At 34.6% G+C, this 25083-nt stretch overlaps 1 pseudogene; it reads left to right on the top strand.

Annotated features, from left to right (window-relative positions):
• The first annotated feature begins 365 nt into the window (after positions 1-365).
• LOC107874335 lies at positions 366-25083 on the top strand (annotated as a pseudogene).

Below are 25083 nucleotides of genomic sequence, written 5' to 3'. Positions count from 1 at the left end.
CGGCAAATCCCTTTTTTATGCTTTTAGGTAAGATTTTTATGCTTTCATTCTTTTCCAGCCGAATAAATCTCATCTCTTTTGAGTCTCAACTATCTAGGGTTTTCAAATTTTCTTGATTTCGTCTTGTTTAGGTCAGCTGGAAAATGAAGTTTTTTAATTTAGAAATCTTTTAGGGATTTTGGACTCTTACAGTTTCTTTAGTAAATTTCTTCTTCGTACTATCTTTAGCTTGTAAATTTGTCCGATATTCTACTTTCAGCTGCAGTACTCTAGGATAAGTAGTTAATAAGATAAAATTTTCTTGTATTTGGTTTTTCAAATTTCTTAACAAAAATATACTATATATTGATATGCAGGAAATTAAAATGGTGAGAGGAAAGGTAGAAATGAAGAGGATTGAGAATGCAACAAGTAGGAAAGTGACCTTCTCGAAACGACGAAATGGAGTAATGAAGAAAGCTTATGAGCTATCAGTTCTTTGTGATGCTGAAGTTGCTGTTATGATTTTCTCTCAGAAAGGAAGACTCTATCAATTCTCAAGCTCAAGGTAATAATTATGTACGTATGTAACTATTAGTTTTTCGTAGCAACAAAATAAATTAAAATATGAACTTTTTTTTCAATATCGAAGGATCCATCAAATCTTTTACTTACCACCCAATATAATATATTTATTCCTTATCTAAGATTTGATTGAATATATTTCTACTTTTAAGCTCAAAGGATGTTAGAGCTCACATAATCGAGATCACCATCGAATAAAATGGAGAAAACCCTAGAACTAGATAGACAAAGAGAGAGAAATATCAAGGAAGTCTTTTTCTTTTTCTTATTTCTCTAGAAACATCTGTGGTCTTATATATTAACCACCCAAAAATGTAAAATGGTAAATACAAAATGCTGATATAGAAATTAAGTAGGCTTGGGTACATTTATCTCAGATGGTCTTAATGTAAAATTTGGGCCTGGGCCAATGTTAACACCCCCTTAAGCTGGAGGGTGTTAACACACTCAGCTTGCGTAAAATAGTATGATGAAGAGGACCACTCAAAGGCTTGGACATGATATTTGCAAGCTAAGCAGCAAAAGATATAAGATAAAAGGAGATCAGCTGGGCATGTAAGTAATCCCTGACATAGTGACAATCGATTTCAATGTGCTTCGTGCGCTCATGAAACACTGGATTCTTGGAATTGTGTAAAGCAACTTGGCTGTCACAAAAAATAGGAACAAGAACAGAAATAATCAAACCCATGTCAGAAAATAAGCTAGTTAACCAGATAACTTCATCAACCACCTTGCGCAAAGCACGATATTCAGCTTCAGCTGAAGAAAGTACAATTGTAGGTTGTTTCTTACTTTTTCAAGAGATGGGACAGCCACTAAGAACAATGTAATAACCAGTAACAGACCTCCAAGAAAGAGGGAAAGCAGCCCAATCAGAGTCAGTATAGGCCCAAATAGAGAAATCATGTGTAGCAGGCAAGAAAATTCCTTGATCAGGAGCATTCAAAAGATAATGAAGGAATTGAATGCCAGCCTTCATATGAGTAGCACAAGGAGCCTGTAAGAACTGGCTAAGGTACTGAACTACAAAGGAAATATCAAGCCTAGTGTGTTGGAGAAAGTTGAGTTTCCCAACTAGGCGTCTGAAAATAGATAGGTCAGGGAGGATATCATCCATGACAAGAACCAATTTAAGTGAAGGTTCTAGGGGAGAAGCCATAGGAGTGTAGTTAGAAAAACTGAACTCAGCCAACAAATTAGATGCATACTTGTGTTTGTAAATGAGATATCCAGTAGTATGAGAAATAATTTCCTGTCCCAAGAAGTAATGGACCAAAACCAAGTCTTTGATCTTGAATTGATGATCAAGAAAAGCCTTGAGGTTGGTCATTTTAGACACATCAGAACTAGCCAATAGTATATCATCCATATAAACAACCAAAATAACCAAAGAATCCCCAGAAGATTTGGTGAATAAAGAATAGTCATTTTTGCTGGCAATGTAGCCTCTGGATAACAGAGCTTCAGACAGTTTGGAAAACCACTGCCTGGACGCTTGTTTGAGGCCATACAAGGACTTCCTGAGTTTACAAACTAAAGGAGTTGCACAAGAAGAGGTGGCAGTGACTTAAAGCCCAGGGGGAATCTTCATGTAAACATCCTTATGAAGGTCAGCATGCAGGAAGACATTGTTGACATCCAATTGAAAAATAGTCTATTGATGTTTGAAAACACGGGATAAAAGACACTAAACAGTGGTGAGCTTGACCACAGGTGAGAATGTATCATGATAATCAATGCCTTCTCTTTAGGTATCACCCCTAATGACTAGTCTAGTATTATATCTCTCAATAGTGCCATCAACCCTTTGTTTGATCTTGTACACCCATTTACATGGAATAGCCTTCTTATTAGGAGGTAGGGGAACAATGCAACAAGTGTGATTAAGATCAAGAGTCTTAAATTCTTGTAGCATGGCCTCTTGCCAAGCAAGACTAGAAGAAGCCTGTTGGTAAAACTGAGGTTCATGCATATTTAAAACTATATTAGAAACCTTGGAATTGACTTAAAGGTGAGGTGGTGGAAAAACAGAGGAACAAATGTAATCAGCTAGATAGGAAGGTGGTAGGTGTGTTCTAGTGCTTCTCCTAAGGGGAACAGAGATAGAATAAGTATGAGGAGGGGAAGATGCAATAGGTATGAAGGAAGGAATAGAATCAACATAAGGGGGAGGATCAGGAAAAAGAGAAAGAGAAGATACAGAAGTGGTGATAGGAAAAATATGTTCATAGAATTTCACATCCATTGAATAGAAGACAGAATAAGTGGATAAGTTAAGAAGTTTGTAACCCTTTTTAGCACAAGGGTAACCTAAGAAAACACAAGGAATAGATCTGTGGTGGAATTTGTCTCAAGTAGGTGGAGGACAAGTTGCATAGGCAAGACAACCAAAACTTTTCAAATGAGCATATGGAGGGGGGTAACCATGAGGTTTCTTAAAAGGAAAAGAATGATATAAAAGGGCAGAAGGTAGTATATTTATCAAATAATTTGCAGTCAAGACACACTCACCCCAATATTTTAAAGGAAGTTTGGACTGAAAAAATAAAGCCCTGGAAACCTCTAAGAGATATTTGTGTTTTCTTTCAACAACACCATTTTGCTGAGGAGTGTGAGGGATGGTGGTTTGGTGAAGGATCCCATGAAGTGCAAAAAAAGATTTGAGGTCAGAATTCTGTCCTAACTCAAAGGCATTATCTGACCTAAAACTTTGAATAGATGTCTGAAAATGAACTTTTACCATGGTAACAAAAGCTTTAAGGACAGGAGAAACACCATCTTTAGAAGATAACAAGTGAGTCCATGTGACCCTTGTAAAATCATTAACCAGAGTTAAGAAATATTTAAAACTATTATATGTTGGAGTGTGATATGGACCCCAAATATCAATGTGGGCAAGCTAGAAAGGGGAAGAAGATTGAGTAGAGCTATGGGAAAATAGGAGTCTTTGTTGCCTAGCTTTAGGATAAATATCACACACAAAATGTTGAGTCAGAGATATCTTATCAGACAAGAAAATAATAGATTTTATTTTATGATAAGGAACATGTCCAAGTCTTTGATGCCAAAATAAGTCATTTTGATTCAAACTAGGAGAAACAGAATGATACATGGATGAACTACAAGTAGCTGATTGTAAAACACTAGAAGAGACAGAGGTGATAAGGGAATCTGGAGAAGTAAAATAGTATAATCCATGTGTAGCTTTACCAATTTCCAACTACTTTTTTCAGAGAAGGGCCCTGTAATATAAAGTTAGAATTGGTAAAAATGGCAGTGCAATGAAATTGAGAGAGTAGTTTATATATGGATATGTGGTTGAAATGGAAAGAAGGAACTAAAAGTACATTGTGTAAGGTCATGTCTGGTGTCAAATCCAAAGAACCAGTAGACAAAACCTTGACTTTATACCCATTAGGGAGGCTGATTAAAAGTGGTGGGACTAAGGGAATAAGATCATGAAGAAGATGTTTTTGTGGAGTCACGTGATTGGTTGCACCAGAATCAATTATCCAAGGATTTACACCTAGAGTAGCTTCTACAGATGTATGAAAAACAATGGTAATAATATTGGGATCGTGAAGCACACTTGCATAATTTGCAAACTCTTCAGATAGTGGAGTGGAAATGGAACGACTGCAAGAAAAAGATTTACTGGCTGAAGAGTTGTGTAGATATTGCAGGTGTTGATAATGCTGGAACTGATCCTTTGTTAATCTGTAATCCCCATCATCAAGCTTCACAGAGGAGGTTGAAAATTTGGCATTTGGGGAATCAGATTGAACAAGAGAAGTAGACTTTCTCCCTTTTGTAAATTTGAAATCTGAAGGGAAGCCATAGAGCTTATAACACTTGTCAATCAGATGACCAGATTTCTCGCAGTATTTGTAAACAAGTGTGGAGAAGCCATGACTAGGAAAGGGGGTCCTCTTGACATCAGAGTAGATTCTTCTAGCATCATTTGTCATGGAGGATTTTTTAGGATCAAACTGAAACCTCTGAGTAAACCCACGACAAAAATAGGTGTTGTCAGAGATTGTATTAAAAGCAGCTGACTCATTGGAGAAACTAGGAATTGTATTCAATGATTCCCGCAACATTTTGTAACATAGCATAAGAGCTGCTAAGGGAAGGAAGAGTGGGCATCATCAGTAGATTGCTCTTACATAGAGAATATTCATCATTTAACCCACTAAGGAACTGAAATAATTTCTGTTGTTCCATGAATTTTCCTAAGGATCCACAAGTACATACAGGGCCAACATAAGATTACTCAGTTCATCCAAAAGGGCACATAGTCTAGTAAAATAGGATGCAATGTTGGACGACCCTTGAATAGTAGAATTAATCTCTTTCTGGATTTGTATATACTTATTTCCATTAGATTGACCAAACCTTTTATTAATATCCGGCCAGATGTCCTTGGCAGAGTCAAAACTCATAACACTAGTGGACAGGTCAGTGGAAAGGGAATTGGTGATCCAGGCGCTATTACCGTATTGTTACAGCGTTCATAGAAAGGAAAGTAAGGAGAATCGGGAGCAGGCTTAACCAATTCCCCAGTAAATAGACCTAGCTTGTTCTTAGCGGATAAGGTAATTATCATGTTCTTTCTCCAGACCACAAAACCAGTCCCATCAAATGGTGAAGAAATCAAATGAGTCCTGGGATTATTCGAAGGATGAAGGTACAAAAGATGAGTTGGAGAAATAGAGAACTCATCTAAACCCGCAGTACTAGTCGCAGTAGTTGTCGACATAGAGTCTATGACACTAAAGCAAAATTACAAGTACTACTAAAATACAACAGATCTGAAACATATACTATAGGCACACAATGATAAAATGTTCAAAATAATAAAAAATAGTAGTTTTACATGAACTATAGGGGCACAACTTCAAAATACTGAATTATCAAGTCATATCCAGCAAAAATACAGAAACTATGAGAACACAGACCAGAAATTGATTAAAAAAAATAGATATCAATATTCTCCATCGGTGATGTAAGACATAACAAAAAAAAATGATTACCGCCTTCTTCGCAACCTGAAGAAGCAAGGCCTTGATATTCAATGGCCATTGATACAGAAAACCCTAAATTTTGGCCACAAAGATCGAAAATCGCAAGAGACCAAAGTAACCAAAACCCATCAAGGGTAGTATCGGAAGATAGAGTAGAGAGAGAGGATCATGAATCCCTGATTTGATACCATGTTATATCTCACATAATCGAGATCGCCATCGAAAAATGGAGAAAATCCTAGAACTATATAAACGAAGAGAGAGAAAAATATCAAGGAAGTTTTTTTTTCTTATTTCTCTAGAAGCATCTGTGGTCTTATATATTTACCACCCAAAAATGTAAAACAAAAAATATAAAATGCTGATATAGAAATTAAGTGGGCTCGGGTACATTTATCTCAGATGGGCTCAATGTAAAATTTAGGCCTGGGCCAATGTTAACATAGGATCCCTTTTCCAAGAAATGAAGAATTACCACTAGAAAACAGGGAATTAGCAACGGATAAAATTTCGTAACTAAACAACAAAAATCCAATACTAATCTCAATTAGTGATGGATTATAAGAAAATTCAATTAGCAAGGAGCTATTTAGTGATAGATTGTTAGGGATTACTAATAAATTCCGTGCTAAGTGCATGTTTTCTAGTAGTGAATTTAAGAAAAAACCCTAAGCTAGTCACACTTAATTTATTTTAAAAATAATAACTATATCACTAGGTTGTAATTGGATATAAGTTTTTTGATCTAGAATTCTAACTCCAATGTTTAATGAAGTAAGGAAGCATGGACTTTATGTACTTTTGGATTTTTCAAAGTACGAATGTATGTAGTGGCAGAGCCAACCCTCTTTGGGGGTTCGTCTGAACCTCCTTCAACGGAAAAATATACTCCCTCCATCTCATTTTATATGTCGTCATTTGATCGGGCACGGAGTTTAAGAAATAAGTAAAGACTAGATATTTTTTACCAAATTGTCCTTCATTAAAACAATGTACTATTATTATTTTTAATTAAGTGGGCCCTTATAAGTGGGATCAATAAGGGTAAAAGTGTAATTGTGTCTTTAAATAGTTACCAAATAAGGAAAGGTGATATTCTTTTTGGGACGAACAAAAAAGAAAATGGTGACACATAAAATGGGATAGAGGGAGTACTATTTATAAATGATTAAAATTATTTTTTAAGTGGTTATAGTAGGTATTGAACCCCCTTAGACTTAGTTTTCTTTAAATATTGAACCTCCTTACTTGAAATCCTGGCTCCGATGATTTGCTCACTGTTCTATATTATCCTTCTTGTGTCTTGACAGTATTTTCTTTGCTGTCACTAGCATATATAGTCTCTTAATAATTGAACCTTCCTATGTAAAAACAATTTTTCAATTTTCTTCTTCCTTCTCAATCCCTAGCAAAACACCCATATTCACATTCCGATAACAATACTCTATTTTATTAGTAACATTGAACTCCATTTGTTAGAATAGCATCCGTGGAGTCTCTTCACCTATCTTTTTTTTCCTTAACATTTATTTGTTTTTATTAGAAAATATGATTTGCTTTAGGATTGTCCATTTTTGTTGATTCAAGGGTGTCTCAAAATTCGTGCATTGGAATCCATGGGTATATCAGGGTATGCAACCGAATCCCTTAGGGGTTATTTGGTAGAGTATATAATAAAAATGCAAAATAGAGTGTAGTAAAAATGTTTGCATTAGTAATACTAACATTAGTTATGCTGATATTAGTTATGCTGACATTATTTCTTATACATTATTTGATTTGATGTATCAGAAATAACATTCAATATATAATTTCTATAAAAAATATTTGTTTACAAAAATACCCTCATTTAACTTTGTACCCACTTTTTTCAACTAAGTTCTTTTGTCTAACTTCCCTATCTGATATCCCCAAAAAAATAAAATTTAATATTGTTAGTATAGCTTTGATGCTTAGAACGGAGGGTTTTAACACTATACAATACCTACCATTACAAACGGGGATGAACATGGAGAAAATTCTAGAATGTGTCGGAAAAGATGATATCATCATTATCCTGATGATGGTAGTGACCGTCACTTTCATGTTCGAAAGCCCCATTAAGCTCCAAATTTAGTTATTGTGAAGCCAATTTTGATTTTTCACTGTGTCCTGTAATTGATAAATAGGATATAGAGACTGCAACTTTTGCTCTATATAGTTGAAAATTGAACATAAAATGATGGCTAAAGGATTTGAAAAAGATAATATGGTGGGAAAAAAATATTTTAAAAGGGATTTGAGGAGTAATAATGTCATTAATCAAGTTAATGCATGCGTTGAATTTTTTTGTATTTCTAATACATGGAAAAGGATGATATTAGTAATACAAAGTACAATACACAATAGACAATAACAACAACTAACCCAGTGTATTCCCACATAGTGGGATCCAGGGAGGGTAAAATGTACGCAGTCCAAACCACTATCTTCGGAGAAATAGAAAGGATGTTTCCGATAGACCCCCGACTCAAGACAAACAATAATAAGCAAATTCATAATAAAACATGAAACAAGATGGAATAATAGAAATAAGACACCCACAAAGTAATACGCTACACTAATGAACCAAAAGCACCCCCACCCCCATGCCCTCCCACTAGCAGCTCTAACCTATGGACATAGCCCTAAACTACCAGCCCAGCTACCCCAAAGCTCTCCTAACTACAGGCTATGACCCACCCACATGTACTAGTCTTATAACCTAATTCACATCTTTCATACCTTTATATCTAGGATCATGTCCTCAATAAGCTATAACTGCTTCATGTCACGTCCAATCATCTCTCTCTAGTATTTCTTCAGCCTACCCCTACCTCATCTGAAACCATCTAAAGCTAGCCTATCACACCTATGAACTGGGTCATCCGTGAACCTCCTTATCACATGCCTGAACCATCTCAACCTAACTTCCCGTATCTTGTCCTCCACCGTAGTCACTCCCACTTTCTCCTGAATAGTCTCATTCCTAACCCTATCACCCCTAGTAAGCCCACACATCTAATGCAACATCCATATTTTTGCCACCTTAAATTTTTGAATGTGGGAGTTCTTGACTGGCCAACACTCTGCTTTATACAACATGGTCGGACGGGCTACCACTCTGTAAAATTTGCCTTTTAGATTGGGCGACATATTTTTATCAGACAATACGCCCGAGGTGAGCCTCCACTTCATCCATCCTGCCCCAACACGGTGGAAGAGATCTCTGTCAATCTATCCATTTCCCTGAATCATGGACCCGAGATACTTAAAACTATCCCAAGAAACCTGGAAATTCAACCTTACTACCTCCTCATTCTCCTGCCTCAAGTCATTAAACTTGCATTCCATATACTCTATCTTGCTTCTAGTCAACCTGAACCCTTTAGACTCAAGGGTTTGTATCCTAACCTCCAATTTATCATTCACAACCCCCTGTGTCTCGCCAATCAAAACAATATCATCTGCAAAAATCTACACCAAGGCACCCCTCTTTGAATATGCCACGTCAATACACAATAGAGCGTATATCTAATACAATCATTAGTTATACATAAGCTAAAAAAATATAACAAACAAGGTACTATTAATCCATAAGACTAATGCATGGATTAATATTTTTAATATACTCTACCAAACGACCCTTTAGAGTGTGTGTTTGGTATAAAGGAAAATATTTGCTTCCAATTTTCTCATGTTTGATTCAGTTAAATATTTTGAAAAATATTTTTCAAATCAACTTATTTTTCTCAAATTTAAGGAAAATGACTTCCCATCAAAAAATGAGAAAAATATTTTTCAAAACTCTTTTTCAACCTCACTCTCAAATCGAAATGTTCATACAACTCTCACAATCACCCGCCCCTATCCAGACACCTAATCCCCTACACTCCTACCCTTACCACCCCTATCCAAAAAATATATTTAATTTTTTTCTTAACCATCCCCTACCCCAACCCCCACTCCCTACCAGCCCCCTCTCCAAAAAATATTTAATTTTTTTTAAAATTTAACTTTTCTTACCTTATCCTCTACTTGACCCCTCACCTTTATCAACCCCCATCCTTCATCCCCCTCTCCCCCAAAAATAATATTATTTTTTTAAAATTTGTTACTTAAAAAATTTTAAAATATTTTTCTTACCCCAGCCTTACACCCCTAACCTGACACCCAACCCCTACTAGCCCCCCCATCCTCCCCTCTTTCAAAAACATTTTTTGTTTAATTTTTTTTTTTCAAAAAAAACTCAAAACTCTTTGCTTATCCCACCCCTACCACCTATTCTAATCCCCACCCACCCCACCCACCAATCCCGCTCCCCGATTTCTTTTTTAAAAAAATTAATTGATTTTTTAAAAAAGTTTCAAAGTTTTTTTTCTTACCCCATCCTTATTAGCCTATTTGTTTTGATTATTTTTTGTTAAATATACACAAATACTTTTAGAAAATATTTTTCTACTAGCATAACAAACACAATAATATAAAACAACTTATTTTTGAAGAAAATATTTTCCTTCTACATATTGAACACACCACAAAAAAAATTATTTTCCAAGGTCAAAGTTATTTTTTATGAAAAGTATTTTCTATTCTTTAGCTAAACACTAGAATGTATTTTTTAAAAAAGATTTTTTTATTCACAAACCAAACACTAGAAAATAATTTTTCAAAAATATTTTTCACTCACCAACCAAACATAAGAAAATAAGTGGAAACCAACTTCTTTCCAATGAAAACATTTTCTAGAAAATTTTTTTTATATAAAACATTTTCCTTCATACCAACAACACCCATGAAACATTTTCTTTTTCAAGTGAAATCTCCTACTACATATAAATTACTACAACAATAAAGGTTTTTACCATAAAAAATATGCACTTTAACAAAGAGTGTTAAAATCTTTTATCGGTATGATTTAATTGCCATTGAATCCAATGTCGCTTTAAACTTTAGGGACAGTTACAAGGAGTGCTAAAATATAATTATCACTAATAGTTCCGAACATATAACAAGATAATATATTTTATACAACTTCCAGTCTCTGGGATAGGTCTTTGACTGTGACCGACCCAAACGAGTCCAACCGTTTAAACCCAATCAATAACCAAATTACTGAACCAAAACCATAAGCCAACAACCAAAAAATTAACCAAGTTTCTGTCCATAACATAAGAGGATGGAACAATCATAAATTTAGTACAACGACATCAACCCCAATACCAATACCAATACTAAGGCTGACACCAATAGCGATCTAGCACATTCCAATCCATTGTAGTCACATAAGCCTCTAACAAAAAAAAGGGTATATGGTTGAGACATGCCCTCAACCATAGCCAAATCAATATCCAAAAAATAAACCAAGTATGTAAAGACATCCATGATATGAAATAGAGCTTTTTAGAATATGGAAGCTCACCACTTCAATTTAATAGCTGATCCCGAATTCAATCACTAAGCAGAAGGAGTAGAATGGTCGGTTCCTACATTGCATGGGGTTACAGCTGCCCGAAGATGGCTTAGCGGATGAACTCTAGCATGAACTCAGGATAAAAATAAAATAATGTCATCCAATAAAATCAAGTAAATCAAACATATGCATACGAACCATATATATATATATATATATATATATATATATATATATATATATATATATATATATATATATATATATATATAATCATGTCGAAAAAGAAAATCGGATTTAGCATGCATTTAAAATCATTAACTTGGATATGTGCAACTTAACCGTCCTAGAACCATCCACAGGCTATATGAGTCCAGTGTAACCCCCTGAACGGGCCCTGATGTGTGTAGCCGCACTTTGAGTAACCTATTCGTTAAATACAACTTTTTTACTCATGACTTTGCCTTATATTTGGTTATAAAATTTATAACATCTGAAAATTTGATCATAGATAATGAATATATACTTTTCACTTTTTTTCTTCAAGCTTAGACCTCTTTTTAAAATGATAAATACACATAGGCTATGATTTTAGAAAACTCGAAAATGAACAATTTAAGCTTAGAATCAATACGACAAAGCGGATCAAAATTACTGATTAAAATGCAACGTAAATCATAATATTAACAAAATATGTGAATTTTTTTCCAACATCAATGAATTATTAAATATTATGAAAATCTTAATAAAATTAAGATATCTATTTAAGAACATCCACAAAGAAAACAGTTCACCACTACTCCCTCCACTTTTTCGACTAAATGATGAGGCTGCCTACCATTATAAACTAGCTACCACAATCCGCGGCCATCATCCTTAACCAAAGCATCACAACCATAAATCATCATTTTCAGTCATTACCATATTAATCACCATTTGCAATCATCACCACCTACTACCAATACAATCTTTCATAAATATAGAAAATCATAACTATTAGTCATGATTATGTATTGTCAAGGACTGCCATCATTCTCCACCAATATCAACATCACTATCATCCATTGGAATTATGAGGTGCCACCAACTACCACCATTAACAATCACCGTTAACCAACCACCACCACGTATTCACTATACACTACCACAACCACCAACAACCAACACCATCAATGATACCCATAACTACCATTAGTAAAAATCACCACCACGTATCATCATATAATTTTTAAAATTAGTCTGTTGATATAATATTAAATTAATATAGTTTGAATCTTATATTTTTTAATAAATAAAGATAAATTCTACACAACAAATGATAAGAAAATACATAAATTTTTATTATTTAGTACCTGCTACCTATTTTAATGTATATTTCTTGTTTCAATGTGTTTTTACCACTAAGAGGTCTTAATAATTATTTCATCTTCTTGGAATAATTCAGCATGGAAAAGATAATTGAAAGATACCATGAATATGCAAAAGAAGCACTGAAGCACAATAACACCTTTGAAGTGGAGCAACACATGAAGGTTAGATTTCTCAACTAAATATCATTGCAGACATAGTTCTATTACGAATTACAAAAATGGGCTAAAGAGTTTCATGTAGCAGTTGTTGAAGTTTAGTAAAAACTGTTCCATCCTATTTATGTTCGTATGAAGAATTGATATATATATATATATATATATATATATATATATATAAATATTTATATATATATATATATGAAGTGTTGAAACTGGATTCATCTATTTATTCAATTTTAACCTTCAATCATGAACATTATTAGCGTTAAAACACATTATTAATACCTCCAAGCTAGGCCAACCATACTTATGGTTCTAGCTGAGGCACCATCTTTTATTAATTTGAAGTAACCTTTAGCTGGAGAGTGCCATTCGGTATAAATAGTTTTGAGCGCCCATGATTGAGTAGTAGAAGAATTAGTATCAATTTTATATTCTTTCTATTTCTTTTTTATTTTTTGTTATAATTGCCCTCACCATCAATTGTTTCTATGTGTTAAGGGTTAGGCTTGGCCCTATTTTACCATTCCACAAGTAAATTATATATGAATCGGGGGTAAAAACTATATCTCTAGGAAACAACCTAGGAAAGTATGATACAACCAACAAAAAATATGAAAGAAAAAAGAATACAACATTCATATGGAATAAAGAATCCTAAATTTTAAAGCAACAAAAAAGTTGGACTTATTTGGTCTTCTTCTTATACCCAAGGAGACGACTCTTGTCTAGGTAAAAAAACCCCTTCGCTTCTCTTGGAAATTATCGCCGAGAGGAGATGAGCATGCTAAATCTATTAGGCAATGCTATCTTAGTAAAACAATCAGTGACACTATTCATGTCACGCCCCTAGCCTAGACAACAGGGACAAGAATCATATGAGTATGTACTGTGCAACTGCCATAAATATTAAGTAGAATAGTCACTATTTATAAACAATAATGAAGGCCTATGTATATACATAATTCTAGCCTATTGAACACACCATTGATATAGAAAAGTGAAACTATAACCACGTGTGACAACTTAATAATATCTATGAGGCCTCTAATAGAATTTATAACTATACTAGGTAAGATGGTCAGGACAAGGCCCTGACATATCCAAACTATAAATAGAAATATGACTAAATAGTATTAGATATTTACTAGCTCTAGGTAAGAGAGAAACTCACCAACTGCTTTTCTAAATACAGACAAATGCCTAGTATAGAAGTCTACTCAAAGTTATATACCTGATCCTATAGCTATAGAAATGAAGCTGCCCGAACATTGGGACAGTAGTATACATAAAATATGTATTGATATATGACATGACCCAATCCAGAGCCTTGTCGTAGTGGGCATCTCTCTAACAAGGACCAGAGACCACCACCATTACCCAACCTAACCTCTAGCCGTCAGCCCTGAGTCGGCAAAATTTTGAGCATATAACAAGATAGCGTAATTGTCCAATTCTAAACTCTGAGATAGGTCTATAACTATGACCGACCTAAATGAGTCCAATCTTTTATTACCAACCATCAACCTTATCCAAACCAATATAAAAACCAAGTTCCTTTCTATAATATATCATAAAAGGATGGAACAATCATAAATCCAGTTCAACGATATCATCCCCAATAGCAATGCCACTACTAAGGCTGACACTAATATTGATTTCGCTCATTCTAACCCATAGTAGTTACACAAAGCCTCTAACCAAAGAAAAATAATATTTGATTGGGATATGTCCCCAACCATAGCCAAAACCAAAGTATTTAAAGACATCCATGATATGAAATAAATACTTTTGGAATATCAAAGCTCACCACTTCAATCCAATAGCTGATCCCGAATCTGATCACTAAGTAGGAGGAGTAGAATGGCCGGTTCCTGCATCGCGTGGGGATACAACCACCTGAAAATGTGTTAGCGAGTGAACGCTAACAGGAACTAAAGATAAGGATAAACTAATGTCATCCAGTAAATCCAAGTAAACCAACCATATGCATACAAACCATATATATATATATATATGTATCATGGAGAGCGAAGGGTACTTGGGAATCCCCTACTCTTATGGTATCTTCGGTTCGTGTGGCTATACACATTGGGGCCTATTCAGGGGGTTACACTGGACCCATATAGCCATGGGTAGTTCTAGAACGGTTAGGCTACACATACCCAAGTTAATAATTTTAAAGGCATGGTAAACCTGGCTGTCTGTGGATGATGAGAAGGAAGATGTAAAGAAAGTTCCTTATGCTTCAACCATGGTAGTGTGATGTATGCAATAGTTTGTATATGATTGGATATTAATCATGTTGTTTGCATTATTATCCATTTTCTTTCAAATTTGGGAAGAGAACATTGGAATGTTGTGTAGCGGATTATGAGATATCTTTTTGGAACTTCTAGTCTGAGTTTGGGTTTCATTATAGGGAAGCCTATTCTTTGTTATTATACTGATTCTGATACTATTGGTGATGTTGATATTTGCAAGTCTACGTCATTGTATTTGGTTATTTTTCCAGGAGGACCTGTGTTTTGGCAATCTAGGTTACAAGAATATGTTGCTCTATCTACTATAAAAGCTGAGCTTATTATTGCCGTTAAAGCTTGTAAAAAATTGCTTGGGATGGAGAGATTCGTGAGGAAACTTGGTTGTACTCAATATAGGTATGTGCTTTATTTCGATAGTCAATGTGTTATACATCTTGGTAAGAATTATACATTATATGGTTAGTTTAAACATATTGATGTGAGGCATCATTGGATTTGAGATATGTTGGATTCTAAGTTACTTGAACTTAAGAAGGTTCATACAAATGGTAATGGTTCTGACATGATGACTAACTCTTTACCAAGAGGAAAGTTTTAAGATTGTTGCATGATTATCAGGATGATTGTCTCTTACACATAGTCGTGAGAGTGTAGTCCCAGTTGGATTATGAGTCTTTTTCCCTTCTTATGTGGATAAATAAAGCCTAATTTGGACCAGCCCACTTTTTCTAATAGGCTCACTTATATAGGACATAACTATAATATTTTTAGGTCTTATTTTACTATCCACAAAGAGATTTTCAGCAGTCACATAAGAGTGAAACTATACAGATTTTTGCCTAAAATTTCAGCCATATTAGTCAACTTCAAATTTCAATTCCCGCTTTGTTTCTTATTCGATTGAGATGATTTTAATAGCTTGTTCATATTATCTCAATCTTTGATTAGTAACTGATGGAGTTGAATTTGTTAGTGTGTAGCCTCTATTTTTCTTCCATGAACAGTAGCTGAATTTTTAGTGATTTTGCTTCTTTTCTTCTCTAGTTTTTGGTGCTGTGGTTTATGTATTGTTGATTATTATTTGACAATTCTTTACTGGCAATTTTGGAGGTAATTATTGCAACTCTTGATGATTATAGTGGAGGTTTTAGTCTCGTGGTTTTTTATTCTCCACATCAATGGTTTTCACACGTAAATTTGGTGTCTCATGTGATTGATTTTATTCTTGTCTTGTCATATTTTTTTGGTTGATTTATTTTCTTTTTTATCATTATTGTGCTTGGGTTTTTTTGTTTTCTCTAGATTCAAATTTAATGAAAAAGTTTAGACTTGGGTATTCTTCTGCTGCTACTCTGTCATGCACTTTGAAAGTACCCTTGCCTTTTCTAATAGTCCTAGTAAGGGTGGGGTGAGAGTGATGTTATCCTAGTACCAATAATTAGAGAAACTTCTATATGCTCAGAGATTTTAGGTAGCCCTTTCACCACCATAGCTTCACTGACTAGAAGAATGTTAGAGGATGTGCCCCATTTATCAGGTAAGTCTCTATCAAACATGTGTTCATTGATAGAGTTATTCTCATGAACGAACAAAGTACCAAGTCCCTCAAATAAAATTCCTTTGTATTGAAAGTTGGTTAGGGGTTCTAGGGGACCAGGTTGAGGGCTAGTGTGCAATATTAGACAAGAATGAATCATCATCGAGAATAGGAGTTATCAGAGTCTTGGTGGTGGCATATTCATGGACCACCACTGAGGTAGCAGACACAGAAACATCCTCTGTCCCTAAAAGGGTTGAAAGAGAAATATTTCTTAGTAGAGTGGAAGGAGTGAGTTGAATATTCATAAAAGGATTATGAAAATCAGAATTAGAAGGAGATGAAGGAGAGGCGACCAACGACATCTTGGGTTCATTCAGGGAAGGAGAAGAGTGGGGTGATTAAGACATGGTGGAATTACTATTCAAGGAGAATTTGAGAAGAGAGGAAGTTTTTTAAGTGTAGTATGGAACAAATAGAGTTATAGAGTTTGTGTGTGAGAGAGAAAGAAAGAGGAATTTATGTTTAAATAGATGTAAGAGGGAACAATTTAGATTTGAATAGATGGGACTTGTTTGGTCAGATAAACATGATGATTGAACTTAAAAGGGTCTTTATATCTTTTTGGATAGGTGGGAAACCATGTGGCATGCTCAATTAGGTTTTTAAAAAGTTTTTCATAAAATACATTGTATGATACTAACCTTAAGAGGGACCTGGTCCTTTCATGAATCTTTGAGCATTATTGCTTGAGTCTATCTTATCTCCTTTTTGATATTTTTCTCATTACCATGGGTGTATATCTGTAAAGATATAAGACTGGGTTAGATGAGTGTAGAATTAGGTCACATGGATACCTACCTTTCAAATCATAGCCAAGAGCTGGATGAGTAGAGAGTTCCAAGTGATAAGAGTTTGTTTAGCTTTAAAAGCCCTAACCTTATGCGATCCCTCTCAAAATGTTCCCTATTGAGTGATTTGGTGAAGATATCTACAATTTGATCTTCAGTGTTATAAAAACCATTTTGACTAAGCCTTTTTTACGTCATCTCTGAGAAAATGATGCCTGAGTCGATTTTTGGTTCTTTTGTTCTGAACTAGATTTTTGTCCATGTTCAGTGTACTAGTGTTATGATAGAACAAGGGCACACATTCTGATAGTATTCTAAATTTTTCTAGTTGTTTCTTGATCTAGTGAAGTATACAATTTCTACATACTCTGCTTCAAATATAGAGAGAGCCACTGAGTATAGTTTCTTAGTACTCCAAGAGATTAAAGATGATCCTAGAAAGTGATCTATTCCTAAGGTGCTTTTCCTGTCAACCAGGTATCCTGCATAGTCTGCATCAACATATCCAACTAGATCAAAATCATCACCAGTAGGATAGACAAGGACCAAGTTAGGGGTCCTTTGAGATATCTAAGAATTCTTTTAGAAGCCTTTAAATGTAATTTCTTAGGATATGCTTGAAATATTGCACATATGCCGACACTGAACATTATGTCACAGTGAACCGATGATACCTCTACATATAGTTTTATTTACTAAGGGACCTGGTTCATCCAAGTCTAGTTATGAGAAAGTTCTAATATGAGTATTAATAGGTTTAACATCCTCCATGTGGAACTTCTTTAACAACTCTTTGAGATACTTTTGCTGATAGATAGTTGTTCTATTTTCACTTTGCTTGATTTGTAATCCAAGGAAAAAAGTTCAGCTCTCCCATTATGCTCATTTCAATCTCACTTCCTATTAGTTTATCATTCTCATTATATAGGGAACTGGTAGTAGCTCTGAAAATGATGTCATCTACATACACTTGCACAATCAATATATTTCTTTCTATGACTTTTGAAAAGAGAGCATTGATAATTTTTTCTTTTTTAAAACCATTTTCTAGTAAGAACTTGGAAAGTCTCTCATAAGAGGCCTGACTTGCTTTGAACCATAGAGTTCTTTGTCCATCTTGGATATATAAAAAGGATAATTAACATTTTCAAAACCAGGAGGTTGCTTCACATACACTTCTTTCTTCAGTATCCTATTCAGAAAAACACTCTTTACATCTATCTGGTATAACTTAAACTAAATATATGAAGAAAAGGCAATGAGTATCTTGATTTCTTCTATCCTGACAACTGGTGCAAAGGTTTCATTGTAGTGTATCTCTTCTTCTTGATTGTAACCCTGCACTACAAGTCTTTCCTTATTCCTAATAGTGTTTCCATGCTCACTAGTTTTATTTTTGTACACCAACAGGGTCCCTATAAAAGTTCTATCAATAGGTTTGGGGACCAGGTACCAAACCTTGCCCTTTTCGAACTGATGTAGCTCTTCTTTCATGGAATTAATCCAATTCATATCCTTTAGTACTTATTTCATAATTAGGGCTCAATTTAGGATAAAAATATAGAAAAGGCACACAAGTTTTTGGCTTGATTTTTGGTCTGCTTCTGTGAGTTCAACAGAGAGAGAAAATTGTCAAGAGGATGAGAGGACTAATGTTTCTAGTTTGACCTTTGTTGAGGGGTTACGATTGAAAAGTACCAGGTCCATTTGAAGTATCTCTTCAAGAAGACTATTGTTTTTTAGAGATTAATCTTGGGTCAGGATCAATTTGTGAGAACTGAGGTGAACCTGTTCTTGAAGGTCTACAACATTATTTTTACCTTCTAGGCGGAACCAGGTTCTTGAGCATCTCTTTCTTTTGCTTCCGCCCCTTCTTTGCTAACTGAATTTCTTTGAATTTGAAGAAGATCTTCAAGGTCAACATCATTTTGAACTTGTCTATCACTTTAGTTTTGAGTTTTTATCAAAGACCATATGTACACTTTCTTCCACACATTAGTTCTCTTGTTGAAAATTCTATAACTTTGCTATTTAAGGATTATCCGATGAAAATTCCTTCACCACTCCTTGGATCGAACTTTTTGAGATCATCTTTCCTATTGTTTAACATGAAACACTTAGATCCAAATGCCTTGAGATAGCTCATCTTGGGCTTTCTTTTGTTCAACAGCTCATATAGAGTCTTCTCAAGTATGGATATAATGACACACTTGTTGATTACATAGCAAGAAATGTTAATAGATTCAACCCAAAAGTTCTTGGCAATTCCAACATCAATCAACATGGTTCAAGTAATATGCACCAGAGTTCTATTTTCCCTTTCAACGACACCATTCTATTGAGGTGTTCTGGGAAAATAAAAGTTATGATTGATTCTAAGCATATTACAAATTAATTAAATTTGACATTTTTGAATTCTGTTCCATGGTCTGACTTGATCCCAATAATCTTTTCATTTAACTTCATTTTAACCTATTTAGCAAATATTGCAAAAATAGGAAAAGTTTTCTCTTTGGACCTTAAGAACATGGTCCAAGTAAATCTGGAGTAATTATTAACAACCAATAGGATATACTTTTTTCTTCCTTTACTTGTAATCTTAAAAGGTCAACACAAGTCCATATGACAAAGCTCCAGGGGCAATGTGGTGCTTATTAGCTTTTTTTGTTTACATGAGGACCTGGTATGCTTTCCTTTTAAGCAAGCATCACACACTTTATTGCCAAAAAATTTCAACTTTGGCATACCCCAAACCAGATCCTTGGTCATCAATTTGTTCAGAACAAAGGAACTAATATGTCCCAATCTTCTGTTTCATAAATCTGTGGCATCATCCTGAGCATTAAGGAATGTGAGATCCTTAGCATAACACGTTCCCAAGTTAGCTACATATATATTTCTGCTCCTCCATGCCATGAGAATTGTTTCACCATTCTTAAGACTTGTAACTATGTATTTGTCCGACATGAACTTTACTTTATTTCCCTTGTCACAAATATGAGAAATACTAAGCAAGTTGTATTTGAGATCCTCAACATAATGCACATCTTTAATTGCATAATAGATATTTTTACTAATATTTCCAACACCAAGTGTGAATCTTCTTTTACCATCACCAGATGAGACACTGCCTCTTCATGGGCTTTGAGCGAGTGGATGTCCTCAATTATTCCATTCATATGCTTGGAGCAACTACAATATATATACCGATAGTGACTGCTTTCTCTTACTCTATCCTACAAGCATAGTCATTTTTTAACCTTGAGAAACCATTAAAATTTTAGTTCCCAGTAAATAGACAAATGAGAAATAAGATTCGTTTTTGTCTATATAGGTAAATAGATATTTATGATCTTTGATTTAGATAACTTATTTATCTTTCTGACAACAGTAATTCTTACTGGACAGAAATCCTTCATATGTCCATTTCTACCGTAGTGACAATATAAAAAGGTTATTTGCTACAAATACATATTTGCTACGAGGATTGTATGGTGAATTAGGTTTATAAAAGCCAATATCTAACACATTATTTGATCTTTGATAGGTGAGGTTAGCTAGAACTCCAGAGGAAATGGTCCATTAAAGTGATTTCTCAAGCTCAGCCTTGATCCGGACCATGTCCTTTTCAAGATCTGAGCTTCTCTCCAAAGAAGCAGTCAAATCAATTGAGACTTGGTCAGTTTTTCTTCAAGGTCAAACTGGATCATACTACCTTCACCTTTTCCTATTTCACCAGACTTACCTATTTCTTTTATTCTCTCATTCAATAAGTCATTTTCAAAAGACATAGACTGATATTTTTCTTGTAATTTAGAGTTTTTTAGACAAACCAATTTTCTCTACCACAAGATCATCAAGATTTTTATTTAAAAGATCCTTTTCTTTAGTGAGATAGCACACAAAGTTAATTAAAATAGTTACAAGAGATTTTAGTTCCTTAAGGAGGTAATCCTTAAGGTTATCTTTGATGTATCAAATGGTTACCTTATCATTATCTTTATCTTCAGATTTATCTATCAGGGAAAAAAAGTCATAGATTTGATCTTTATCTTCTATCAACATCATTGAGGCATCCTTAAGTTTTTTTGATACCTCATATTCACTAGAAGAGTCTCCCCAAGCTGCAAGTACCTGCTTTACAACTTTATCAGCTACAGTTCTTCTGTTGAATCTTTCAGCGACCTGATCCTTCTTCTTCTCTCTATAACCACCAACCTTGACATAATTCTTGTATTCAACTATGTGTAGAAGACACTTTTTGATGAAATTACTAGGTTTTTCACATTTGTGTTATAGGTCATTTCCATTTAAGTATCTACTGGAGTTTCATCTTCTAGGAAAGCTCCTATTCCTTTTTACTATTTTAAGAAATCTTTTAGTGATATAAGAAGTGTCTTTATCTTCTTCACTTGACTCCCTATTTGCATACTTCAAAGAAAAATTCTTGTCCTTTCTTGGATCACTCCTTCCCTTATCTTGTTATTTCTTGAGCTCATAAGTCTTTAAGTTTCTAATTAACTTATCAATGGTTAGGGTTTTCAGATCTCTAGCTTCAGTGATGACATCCATTTTACTTTCCCATAATTTAGGCTAGATGCTGATAATCTTTTAAACCTGTTTGCTTGGCCTTATCACTTCACCATGGAAATTCAGCTTATTAGCGATAGCATTGATCCTGGTATGCATTTCTTATATTGATTCACCTTTCTTCATTCTAAAAGCTTCATATTGAGTAGTAAACATATCAACTTTTGATTCTTTAACCTGACTTGTACCTTCATGTGTAGTTTGCAAGAATTCCCAAATTTTCTTTGCAAATTCACAAGCAGAGATCCTATTATATTTATCAGGTTCAATACCACAGACAAGAAGTTTCTTAGCTTTAAAATTCTTCTCAATTTTCTTTCTATCCTGTTCATAAAATTTGTTTCTAATTTTAGGAACAGTTGAGGTGACTTCTCCAACCTTGAACGGTTTCATGGGAATGAACATAAGGTCTCTCGAGAATCATATCCCTTAATTCTTTATCTCCAGCCATGATAAAGTCATGCATACATGTTTTCCACCACCCATAATATTGAATATTAAAACGGGGTGGTCTCGTAGTGTGGATTGACCTTCTTCTAGGTTAGGTGGTGCAACCATTTATGATGATCCTTCCTAAGTGTTAACCATTTAGGAAGAACCTACTCTGATACAAATTGAAGAATTGTAAAGTTGCCCACCAGACTAGGAACTAGGTCCCCAAACAACTTTGCAGTAATTAGCTATGAACAAGAAGAAATACATATAAAAGTAAATTGCACAAGATATTTACGTGGAAACCTCCTTACTCAAGGGAGTAAAACCGTGACCTACCCCATCAAATTTCTCAACCAATTCACTATCTTTAAGAAACGTTGAATACAAACTCTACAGTTGCAAGGATTAAACTCTTAATCCTAATCCATATTGCAACAACTCTATTACAAGACACAAACAACAACAACTATATTGCTACCTTCTCTGATGACTAACTCTAGTCAACTTGACGCACAGACTAACCCTAGTTTTCAAATGTCAACTAACTCTAGTTATCATTACAAATATTTGTGAAATCATCATTACCAATGGACCTACAACAGCTTTACAAAAGTGGGTAGGTTTACAGTACTTAAGATCGCTAAACAAAGACTCAAATACAACAAGAACTTATAATAAAACAAATTTGGTTGAACAAGTCCCTGTTGCGGTTGAAGCTTTGCTAAACTTGTGCTTCGAGAGAGATTCACCACTTTCTTGTGTGCAAACTCTAGGTTTTCCTTGTTCCATCATTATGCATATAGATGACAAAAGAAAAACCCAGGACTCTTCTCATTAGTCGAGGCAAAAAGGCGCTGCACCTCTGCGGCCGTGCCCACCAACTGTTTGCCAAAAGTACATGTTATTGTTGTAATGCTGACTAGCCAAGAGGTTCATAAGATCAATGAACCTGGTCCCTGGAGAATTATAGTCATCATCGAAAGCATCTCTGCAGCACCGTAGGGACCAGGTCCTTATGATGGGTTGCCTATCATCAAAACTGAGAACTTAACACAAACGATACATTCAAACATTTTATAAAAATATGTTATTACATCTTCATGATGATACAAATCATATAATTTTGTGAAAGACATGGATAATTGACGTTCACATTCAAAACACTAAAGTAAATACATGGAGTTCACGACGGGAAGAAAGACTCAAAAAAAGGATACATTTTGCTTTATCTTAAATACAAGTTCAAAAGTTGTCAATCTACATTACATAACTTTATTCGATCGACATTGTTCCCGACAACATTGGTCATTTGACAAAGTGAATGTAATTAGTTAGCTAATTTCCCCTAATTTTCCAGTTCGATCATTTTGGGTTGTGGAACCCAAGTCTTCATATCATTATATAAGTTAAGCAACTTCCTAACATCCTTTGAACCGCTAGAAACCAAACTAAACAACGACAAAAATAACATAATGTAGTCCCATAAAAGATGGGGTTTGGAGAGGATAGAGTGTACACTGACTGTCCCTCTATCTTAGAGGTAGAAAGGCTATTTTTGATAGAACCTCGGCTAAAAAAAAAAAACAATTCAAAGAAGTTCAGAAAAAAGAAGTAACAGAAGTAAAAGAAAAAACAGATAGTAACAAAAATGAAAGGTTAATAAGAAAGGACAATAGCAATCGTACGACTATAAGTAATAAAGAACAATGCTATCCTACCAACTGACATATTCTACCCTAGTCTCTGTCCTCCACACCCGCCTATCAAACCCTCCTATCAAACGTGATATTCTTAGTAAGTTCAAAAAGGAACCAAATAGTGTTGTCTTTGTTGTTCATCAAAAATGAATTGTTAGTGCTTTTGATGCAGTGAAAGAGATGGGTAAATAGTTCAAATGAAATAGCTAGTGCATAGGCACCACTTTTCATTGGAAATCAGTAAGCTAGATTTCCAGTTATCCTTGTTCCTATGAAGAAGTCCTTAGTAACAGTTCCTTAGTGATATATGGATCAAGTTAGTATGCGAGAAGCAAATGTTTTTACCAGCAGCAATATACTATTATTACAATAGTACCAACTCTTCATGATATTGGTGATCTAAGCTTTTGTCTGCATTACTGATATATAGTTGGTTTTGTTCCATAATTGATTTCATTTGCAGCAATTAAAGGAAGAAACAGCAAGCATTTCAAAGAAGATAGAGATACTTGAAATTTCCAAACGGTATTATCATATATATAAGTTAAGTTTTCCAGTTTCAATGTAGTCTCTTTTTAAATGAATTCTTGGCGTATTGATTATTTCAAACGCTTAGGAAGCTTTCGGGGCAAGGTATTGGATCATGTTCAATGAATGAACTTCAAGAGATCGATAATCAGCCGGAGAGAAGCTTGAAGAAAATCAGGACGAAAAAGGTACGAATAATAGGCATAATACATAAATGTGTCATTTAACTTGACCTCAACTGACATCTACACCTTCCAACTTTGCGGATGCACAAGTAGATACATAAACTTATATAAAGTTGAACAAGAAGACACACACGTCCTACATGGAAATTCGCATGAGACTCCACACCATGTAGGACACGGGGGTCTACTTGTTCAACTTTATATAAGTTTAAATGTCTACTGGGCACACCCAAAATTGAAGGTCATAGATGTCAGCTAACGATAAGTTAAATGATGTATTTATGTATTATGCCTAATTAGTATGTGCTACTAATACCGTAATTGACCTTTATCATGTTTACGTGATTATATTTGACCTCATTGGTTAACCATTTCTTATATGTTGGCCATTTTCTAGTCTCAATTATTCAAGGACGAAATAGAACAGCTAAAAGATAGGGTATGA

This window comes from Capsicum annuum, chromosome 6 (assembly GCF_002878395.1).
Source record: "Capsicum annuum cultivar UCD-10X-F1 chromosome 6, UCD10Xv1.1, whole genome shotgun sequence".
NCBI lineage: Eukaryota > Viridiplantae > Streptophyta > Magnoliopsida > Solanales > Solanaceae > Capsicum > Capsicum annuum.
Note: the sequence above shows the minus strand (reverse complement) of the source record. Positions and strands in the feature narration are given on the sequence as shown.